This window comes from Pteropus vampyrus, unplaced genomic scaffold, assembly GCF_000151845.1.
Source record: "Pteropus vampyrus isolate Shadow unplaced genomic scaffold, Pvam_2.0 Scaffold118, whole genome shotgun sequence".
Lineage (NCBI taxonomy): Eukaryota > Metazoa > Chordata > Mammalia > Chiroptera > Pteropodidae > Pteropus > Pteropus vampyrus.
In genome coordinates, this window is record NW_011888899.1 from 677157 (window position 1) to 688040 (window position 10884).

The following is a 10884-nucleotide window of genomic DNA, read 5'->3' on the forward strand; positions in this document are numbered from 1 at the left end:
TAATAGCCGAGTTCCACCTCTGGGGTAGCAGACTCCACAGCTCTCTCTCCCATGCTGCAAAGTAAGACACGGCTTTACAGCCCTGCCTCCACTGGCTCTGCCAATTCTTGGCCATGTGACCTTGACCCAGTGACCTAATCGTGTTGAGCTTCAGCCCCGTCATGGGTAAAATAGGGAACACAGTACAAATGTCCTCCTTGCTGGAGGTTGTAAGGGTCAAAATGAAAAAAACCCATGGACAGCAAGTATAAACTCTTAACAAACATAAACCATTTAAAGGACTGGAGAGTGACAAGTAGTATGAAATTGAAGTAGACTCAAGCCTAGAAATCTGGGAAGCACATGGGGGAGATCCATGTTTACATGACTTTTTCCTTGAGAATGTCACATAGTCCTTAGTACAAGGTGAATAAGAAAGCCATCGACATATTGGCTTGAGTGTGACAGAATGAAGTACAGGGGCCTGAGCACATGAAAATCATGGCGATGGGGGTGGTAGGGGACATCCTGCGGGGAAAGAAGCCAAGTCTTTGTTTAACATCCCCTTGGAGCTTGGTCTGACCTTTGTTTCCAGCCACAATGGCGTGGAGGCACTGGATTTACCTTCCTGGCTTAAACAAAGAAAAAAAGAAAAACAAAAAAAACCCAGACAAATATATAGAAAGCAGTGATTTCCAGACACTGGAAAAGAGGCAGCGCAAGAGAGTGATCTCTGAGAGAAAGGAAACATGTGGTGGGCCCTCCAGGTATCAGCTGACCACCTGGAGGAATTTCCATTTGGCTCAGGGAGAAGGAAGCCACTCAGAGCCCAACGGCCTTCCTGAGGTGAAGGGACAGAGTTAAGGATTCAGGAAGACCCAGGCAGGTGGAACTTTCAGGACAGAACTGGAACTAGGAGAGCTGCCTGGAGAGAGGGAAACCTAGAGGTCGGCGTTCACTGAGTCTTCAGCTGAGTCCTGTTGAGCACCTGCGCACCTGCAAACGACCCACGCTGGGGAGGAGCCACCGCAGGAGCAGAGGGTACAATGAGCACTCGTGTGGGATTGGATAGCTCCTATTCCCATGAGCAGGCGCACAGAAAGGCTTTGAGAGCTGGGCTGCCTCATATGCCACCACTCAGCTCCACACTAACCTCTGAGTGGGAGGTGCACCCAGCATTTGGAAACAGCTCAGCCAGAGCATGGAAGGCTGAACTGACAGAGGAGCCACTGCCCATAGAAGGGGTGAAAGAACTTGTAGTGTGAGCCTAGCTTCCTAGACTGCATGCTATATAGAAAAGGGGGAGGAAAGAAGAGGAGGGAGAGGAGGAAAGAGAAAAAAGAGAAGAAATCAACACTCTCCAGAGCATTGTAGAGCAAGATCCAGTCTTCTCACATAACTAAAAGAAAGTGTCCAGTAATGTTGGAAAAATCCAACATTATTCGGCATAGCAAGAACCAGGAAAATTGACCAAATCTTAAGGGAAAAGGCAATCAAAAGATGCTAACCCTGAGATGACCCAAATGCCGGAATTATCAGAAACCTAAAAGCAGTTGTTCTAATTATTCACGAAATAAAGCTGAACAATCTTGAAAAGTTTTGGCAAAGAAAGACAAACTGTAACAAAGAATCATTAAATGAGATGTGGTATCCTGGATTGAATCCTAAAACAACTATAACAAAAAGGACATTAGTGTATAAACTGGTGAAATCTGAATAAAGTCTGGAGTTTAGTTAACAGTAATAAACCAATGTTGGCGTCTTAGTTTTGACAAACATCATGGTACGTGATAATGTAAAATATTAACATTAAGGAAAACTGAGTGAGGGGTATTTGAAAACACTATTAACTTCGCAACATTTCTATCAGTGTAAAATTTTATTTAAAAAAAAAAAAAAACAGTTTATTTTCGAATCAAACCAAAATTTTAGAACTGAGAAGCAAAGTATCAGATACAGAAATTTCAGTGTGCGGGCTAATAGAATGAAGATGCTATTTAAAAGAAAGTGTCAGTGAACTTGAAAACAGCAATAGTAATTACCTAATCTGAAGAATTTAGGGAAAAGAATTTAAAAAAAAATGAGTGCCTGAGGGACTTGTTAGATATTATCAAAAGGTCTAACACTTACTGAAATTTCTGAAAGAAGAGGAAGAGATTGGTGCAGAAAAAAAAACTAACTACTGTTTTGAGGTATGATTGACATAAACCCCTATAGACATTTAATGTATTAAATTATAATCTACAAATTAAATTATAATGTCATCATTTAAGTTACTAATTATAGATAATTGATGTGTTTGGAGCTAAGTGTACACACGTGCCACTGACATCACTATCAAGCCATAACTTTATCCATCACCTCCAAAAGTTTTCTGTCCATTTTTCGTTTTTTTTCTCCTTTTGCGGTAAGAGCACTTTACATAAGATCTACCCTCTTAGCAAGTTTTAAGAAAATATCCAATACAATATTGTTAATCATAGGCCCTATGTTTTATAGTAGATCTCCAGAATTTATTTATTTTGAATGGCCCAAAATTTGCAGTTTCTTCTATAATCCAAAACAGTTTTTAGAAAGAATTATGGCTAAGCCCAAATATGTCAAAAGACACAAATTTACAGGTTCAAGAGGGGTAGAGAACTTCAAACAGGATAAACTCAAAGAAAACCACACCCAGACACATCAGAATCAAATTACTGAAAAACGAAGATAAAAATATTAAAAGCAGCCAGAGAGAAATTATGCCTTACATGAAGGGGAATCATGACTGAAGATTTTTCATCAAAAACAATGGTGGTCAAAAGACAGGGAAACAAAACATCTTTAAAAATATGCAAGGAACTGCCAACTCGGAATTCTAAATCTAGCAAAAATATTTTTCAAGGATGAAGGCAAAGACATACTCAGAAGAAGAAAAAAATTAATTAATCACCAGCACAACTGCTCTAAAAGAAATATGCAAGAATGTTCTCCAGACAAAAGGAAAGCGACACTAAGATAAAACTTGGAACATAAGAACATCAGAAAAAGTAAATAACTGGGAAAAATAATAGAAAACTTTTCTTAAGTACTTTAATATATGTATAACTTTAAAAAGCAAACATGACATTGTCAGAGATTTAATGTATGTAGATGAAATGCATTTGACAACTATAACATGGAGAAGGAAACAAGATAAAGATGGTTATGTGATTATAAGCCTTCTATATTTTACATGCAGTTGTAAAATATTAACTCTAAATAGACTGAAAGGTTTGGTTTGTATATCCCTAAAGCAACAACAAAAAGTAAAAGATATAGTCAAAAAGCCAATAGACAAAATAAATGGAATACTATAAAAAGTTCAAATAATTCAAAAGAAGGCAGAAAAAAGAACAGAAGAAAAATGAGAAAGATAGAAAAATAATAAAATGGTAGACCTAAATTCAACTATAGCAATAATTGCATTCAATTCGAATGATCTAAACACAGCAATTAAAAACAAATATTACCATGTTGGATTGGGGGGGAAAAAGACTCAATTAGGTACTGCCTATAAGAAATGTACCTTAAATGTATTTGCATAAGGACCAGCGAACTGACCCATAATCTGTTTTAAGGAGTGTTATTTACATTTTATCGGGGTCATGAAGAAGGGGAGGAAGAAAACGAAGAGGAGACAAACCATGTGTGGTCAGAAAGTCTAAAATATTTACTTACTGGCCCTTTATAGAAAGTTTGCTTAATAGATTAAATTTAAAAAGATATACCAACACAAATCAAAGCAGAAATGGCTACAGTAATGTCAGACAAAGAAGACTTCAGAACAAAAGAAGCCACCAGGTATAAATAGGGCCATTTATATAATAAAGAATCAGTTCACCAAGAAGACGTAATCCTAAATAGGAATGACAGAGTACCAAATAACATGAGACAGAAAGTGACAGAACTAAAAGAAATAGACAAATCCACAGTTATATTTGCAGACGTCATCATTGCTTTTTCAGTAATCAACAGAACAATAAGTAGAAAATCTACAAGGGTATGGAAGACCTGAGCAACACTATCGATTTGACCTAATTGACATTTATAGACCACTCTAGCCAACAGTAACAAAATACTTATTCTTTTCAAGTGCAAATGGAACATTCACCAAATTAAATCATATTCTGGAACATTAAAACTTTAAAAGAATTGAAGTTAAACAATGTGTATTCTCTGGCTATAATGGACTTAAAAATTAACATATCTGAAAAATCCACAAATATTTAGAAATCAACACACCTTTAACCTGTGGAACAAAGAGGAAGTATAAAATAAATAATCTAAAATTCCACTTTAGAAACCAGGAAAAGAGCAAATTAAACCCAAAGAAAGCATAAGGAAAGAAAGAATAAAGAACAGATTATTATAATTGAAAACAAATAGAAAATAAGTGAAACCAAGTTAGTTATTTCAAAAGACCAATACACTCAATAACTCTCTAGGCAGACTGACCAAAATAAAAAGAGACAGATTATAAATGTCAGAAGTGAAAGATGGGTCTATGGCCATGCCACCCTGAACAAGCCCGATCCCGTCTGATCTCGGAAGCTAAGCAGGGCCAGACCTAGTTAGTACTTGGACGGGAGACCACCTAGGAAGACCAGGTGCTGTAGGCGTAAAAAATAAAAAAATAAGAGATTGTTAGCTGACAAGGTCCTTGCAATCTGTGAGGTCAACCAAGGATTGCCTCGCCTAAAAAATAAAAAAATAAAAATAAATAAAAAATAAAATAAAAGATGGGATATCCCTTCATATGCTAGAAATATTAAAAGGAAAATAAGATGGTCTCTTTATGCCATAAATTCAACAATTTAGACAAAGTACAAATTAATTAAAAGATACAAAACACCAAAACTCAAGAAGAAAGTGGTAACCTGAATGTACTGTAGAAATTGAACTGTTCATTTAAAATCTTTCAACAAAGAAAACTTCAAGCCCAGGTTATTTCAAAGGCAAGGTCTGCCAAAAATTTAATCAAGTAATAATACCATTCTACCCAAGCTCTTTCAGAAAATAGAAAAGGTGAGAACATTTTACAACTCATTTTATGCCAGCATTACCCAGACATTAAAACCATTAGAAGGAAACAATCGATATACGTCATGAATATATACACAGAAATCCTCAACAAAATATTAGTAAATCGAATCTAGCAACATAGAAAAAGATACGACATCTTTAGCAAATAGGGTTTATTCTGGGAATACAGGACTGTTTGAACATTAGAAAGTAAATCAATGTAATTCATCATATTGACAGACTAAAGGAGAAAAAGAGATGAGGGAAAAGTACTTGACAAAATTCAGCATCTATTTATGAGTAAAAGCATCAGCAAACTACGACAGACAGTGCTTCCTCAACTGATAAAGGGCCTTTAGAAATCTACATCTAACGTCACATTAAATGGTAAAAGACTGAAAGTTTTCCCCCTACGATCAGTGACAAGGTAAGGATATCTACTCCCCACTTCCATTCGGCATCATACTGGACTTTCTAACAAGTGTGATGAAGCAAGAAAAAGATAGAGCATTGGCAAGGAGGAAATTAAACTATTCACAGATGACATGACTGTCTTCAGGGAAAATTCTAAGATTCACTGGAATCTACAAAAAAATCTCTAGAATATGAAATTGGTAAGGGAACAGGATATAAGGCCAATGTGCAAAAAATCAGCTGTATTTAGGCCAATGTGCAAAAATCAGCTGTATTTCTATATATTAGCAATGAATATATTTCTGTATATTAGCAATGAATATTTGATATGTAAATTTTAAAAATTAGTGTCCTACCCATGTTCATAGATAACACTATTCACAATAGCCAAAGGTGAAAGCAACTCAAGTGTCTATGAACAGGTGAATATGGATAAATAACATATTCAATGGTAAAAGACTGCAGTGTTTCCTGTAAGATTAGGAACAAGGCAAAGATGCCTAATTTCATCATTTCTATTGAACATAGTTGTAGCCAGAGCAGTTAGGCAAGAAAAAGAAATAAAAGGCATCCAAATTGGAAAGGAAGAAGTAAAATTATCTGTGTTCACAGATAATACGATCTTATATGTAAAAAATCCTAAAAATTCCACAAAACAATTGTTAGAACTAATAAGTGAATTCAGCAAAGTTGCAGGATACAAAGTCAACACATAAAAATTATTTGCATTTTTGTACACTAACAATAAACAGTCCAAAAAGGAAATTAAGAAAATTTCATTTACAATATTGTCAAAAATAATATAACATTTAGGAATTAACCAAGGAGGTGAAGGGCTGTACAATGAATACTATAAAACATAGGTTTTTTTGCTGAAAAAAATTAAAGATGACATAAATAAGTGAAAACACATCCCATGTGTTTTCCTAATAATATGATTAGGATGTCAATACTACACAAAGAAATGGAATCCCTATCAAAACCCCATTGACATTTTTGGCAGAAATTGAAAAACCCATTCTAAAATTCATGTGGAATCTCAAGTGACTCTGAATAGCCAAAACAATCTTGAATAAAGGAGAACAAAGCCAGAAGATTCGTAATTATGATATCAAACTTACTATAAAACTATGTAATCAAAACAGTTTAATACTGGCGTAAAGAGAGACATATAGATCAATAGACTAGAATAGAGAGCCTATAAATAAACTCTCGCATGTATGGTCAGACGATTTTTGACAAGAGTGTCAAGATCATTCAATGGGGGGAAAGGACAGTGTATTTCAACAAATGATGCTGGGAAAATTGAATATCCATATTGAAAAGAATGAATAACCTTGGACCCTTACCAAACACCACATGCAAAAACTAACTCAAAATGTATCCATCACCTAAATGTAAGACCTGAAACTATAAAATCTTAGAAGAAAACATAGGAGAAAAACTTTATGACACTGGATTTGGCAATAATTTTTTGATATGACACCGAAGACACGTGCAAGGAAAGGAAAAATAAAATAGATTTCATGGAAATTTATAAAGTATGTGCAGCAAAAGACACTATCCACAGAGTAAAAAGGCAACCCATAGAATGGGAGAAAATATTTACAAATCATATATCTGATAAAGAATTAACATCCGAGATATATACAGGGAACTCCTAAAACTCAACAATGAAACAACCCGATTCAAAAATAGGCAAAGAAGATATACAAATGGCCAATAAGCACATGAAAAGATGCTTAACATCACTAATCATTTGGGAAATGCAAATCAAAACTACAAGGAGATGCTACCTAACAGCTCTTAGGATAGTAACTATCACACAGACACGAAGTAAACGAAGTAAACGAAGTAAAATGGTTGGTGCAAATGTGGAAACGTTGACGCTCTTGTGCTAATCACAAAAAGACTACCATATGGTTGCACTTACATGTGAGGTACTTAGAGCAGTCAGAATCATAGATACAGAAAGTAGATTGGTGGTTGCCAGGTGTTGGGGGTAAAGATGAATAGAGTGTTTAAAGGGGACAGTTTTACAAGATAAAAATTCTGGAGATGACGGTGATGGTAGCATATTATGAATATACTTAATACCACTGAACTGTACATTTAAAAACAACTGTATGGTAAATTTTATGTTTGTATATTTTACCATGATAAAAGAATTAGAAAAGAATATATTATAATCCTGGGAACCAACATTAAAAACAAAGTGTAAAGATGCATATTTGAAGAGGTAACAAGGAATTAAGATAGAATATTAAAAATACTAAAACATTTCTGTTAACCAAACAGAAGGCAAAAAACAGAAGCAAAAAAAAAAGACCTTAAAAACAAAGTTATGGTCAGATTAAACGTGACCTTATCGGTCACTGTATTTTAATATAAAAATACAAATGGACTAAACACTCCAATTAAAAGGCGAATATTGTTCAATTAGATTTTAAAATGCAGGATCCAACTGTACGTAATCTACAAGAAACAAAGACAGGTTAAAAAGTAAAAGGGTAGGAAAAATACACTATGTAAACAGTAAGAACAGGTTAGTATGGTTACATTAATATCAGGCACTGTAGACTACAAGAAAATAAATATTACCAGAGATAAAAAGGAACATTTCATAATGATAGAACACTTCATAATAATGAAAACGTCACAGTCCATCAGAAAAACATAACCATGAATGTCTATGCATCTAATACAGAGTTTCAAATGCATGAAGTGAAAACTTGATAGAACCAAAGGGATAGAAAAATCCACAATCAGATGGATTTTAATCCTTCCTCTCTGAAGTTGGTTGTAAAACTAGATGAAAAATTAAACATGTAAAAGATTCTGACATTATCAATCACTTTTCCTTGTTGACATTTATAGAACACCATACCCAGCAACTACAGAGTATACGTTCTTTCATGTAAACATGGAATATGCATCAAGATAGAACATATAAATAGAATGTCTCAGTAAATTTCAAAAAGTAGAAAACTTACAGAGGTTTTTCTTTTTTTCTTGTATGAACACGGTGGAATTAAATTAGAAGTCAGTAAAAAAGATGTATAGAAAAGATCCTGAAGATTTGGAAATTAAGCAACACATGTTTAAATAACACGTGAATCAAAGATAAAATCACAAACAAAAATTTAAAATACTTCGAAATGAATGAAAATTCAACATAAAATTTGTCAGACACATTTGAAGCAGTGCTTAGAGGGATATTTATAGATTTTAATTTGTATTGGAAAAGAGAGAAAGGTTTAAAATCAGTGATCTAAAGTACCATTTAAGAAGCTTGAAAAAGAAGAGCAAATTAAGCCCAAGTAAGAGAATAAAGGAAATGATAAAGGTAAAAGCAGAAACCAATGAAATAAAGAACAAGCAACAGATAAGGCAGTGATCCCCGAAGCCATGCTCTGTGCCCCATGCGTTATAAGCTCTTTCCCCTGTGAATCATGGGAATACAAATTATTCCTGGCCTAGTTTGAGCTCCAAGAATTATTTTTTCTGTTACTTGCCAGTAGTTTTTCCTATCATCTTGATAGTTTTCTCACATGCCTGCAATGATCAACACTCAGCTACAGACTCCAGGGGAAACCTCTGCAGATGTTAATGTTTTTTCTGTGTTTAGCTCTCTCTTCTCCCCTACTCTGACTTGCAAATGCTCACCACCTTGGCATCCCTGAACCCCAAACTCTGCTCAAGTCGTGGGGACCATTGGCATTCTGTTTGCATTCCCACTCCCTATGCTGTGGCCCCGAAACACTTTCCAGCCACAAAAATAAATTAAATAAATAAATAAAAATAAAAAACAAAAAACAAATGGGATACATAAAACATACAACAAGATAATTTAAACTCAACCATATCCTTTATCACACAATGCAAATAGTTTAGCTGTACCAGTTAAAAAGAGATTGGATATAAAAATAGTACTCAATTCTATGCTGTCTAATAAGAAATCCACTTCAAAACTTATAAGTAAAAGAATGAGATACAATACTAACACTAATCAAAAGAAAGCTAGAGCTGCTGTATTGAACAAGACAGAGTGGATTTAAGAGCAAAGAAAATTACAAGGATAAAGAGGACCATTTCATCTCGATAAGACAGGGCATTCTGTTCTCCTTAACAAGGTGTGCCCTGTGGAACAACCGTTTAACCAGAGCCTGACCGGCTGGGCTTTTATGAAAGCCTGACTGACCTGGAGGGAGGGAAATGCCCGAGTCCAGCCAGCTCTGGCATCCCACGTGGAGGAAGGGAAATGGCCCACTTCAGTCTCCTTTCGCCTTCCACGTGGAAGAAGAAATACCCAGCTTCAGCCCTCAGTCACCGTCCTGTCCCACCTAAGGAGTGGCGGAAATGAGAAGCAGGTGTGAAGTTCATTGAAGACATGATCCGTGAAAAGGAAGAACTGACAAGCTATACTTCATTAACATTTTCTTTTCTGTGAATGAAAAGACAAGCCACAGAATGGGGGATATATATGCAAAAGATATCCAATAAAGGAATATTCCAAATATACAAGGAACTCTTAAAACTCAACAATGAAACAACCCAATTAAAAAATGGGCCAAAGACTTAAACAGACACCTCACCAAAGACATACAGGTGGCAAATAAGCATATGAAAAGATGCTCTACACCGTATGTCATCGGGGAAATGCAAATTAAAACACGAGATACCACTACACGCCTATTAGATCAGCCAAAATCCAGAGCACTGACACCAATTGCTGATAAGGATGTGGAGCCACAGGAACTGTCATCATGGCTGGTAGAAATCCAAATGGTACGGCCACTTTGGAAGACAATTGGGCCGTTTCTTACAAAACTAAACATACTCTTACCATACAATCCAGCCAGATCACTCATACATTGATAGTGGGAATGTAAAATGGTACCGCCAATCTGGAAAACAGTCTGGCAGTTTCTTATGAAACTAAACCTGCAACATGACCCAGTAATTATACTCTTAGGCGTTCATCCGGAGAAATGGAAACTTATATTTCACAAAAAGTCTATACACAAATGTTCATAGCAGCTTTATTCGTGATAGACAAAAGGAAACAACCAGATGAACTTCACTGGGTGGATAGTGAAATGAACTGTGGTACATCCATACCATGAAATACTACTCAGTAATCCTACGAAAGAACAGCTATTGACATAAGCAACAACTTGGATGGCTCGCAAGACAATGATGCTGAACGGACTTCATCAAAATTAAAAAGCTTTGTTTTTCGAAAGACTGTTAAGAAAAGACAAAAGCAAGCCACAGCCTGGGAGAAAATATTTGCAAAGCATAATTGACAAAAGACTTTTATCCACGATGTATAAAAACCTCTTACAACTTTTTAATAAGACAAACAACCAATTTAAAAATGGCCTAAAGATTTGAACAGAAACGTCACTGAAGAAGATATACAGATGGCAAATAAACACATGAAAG

The 10884-nt window shown here is 35.4% G+C and overlaps 1 pseudogene; it reads left to right on the forward strand.

Moving 5' to 3' along the window:
• The first annotated feature begins 4500 nt into the window (after nucleotides 1-4500).
• Nucleotides 4501-4619, forward strand: LOC111743695 (annotated as a pseudogene).
• The last annotated feature ends 6265 nt before the right edge of the window (nucleotides 4620-10884 follow it).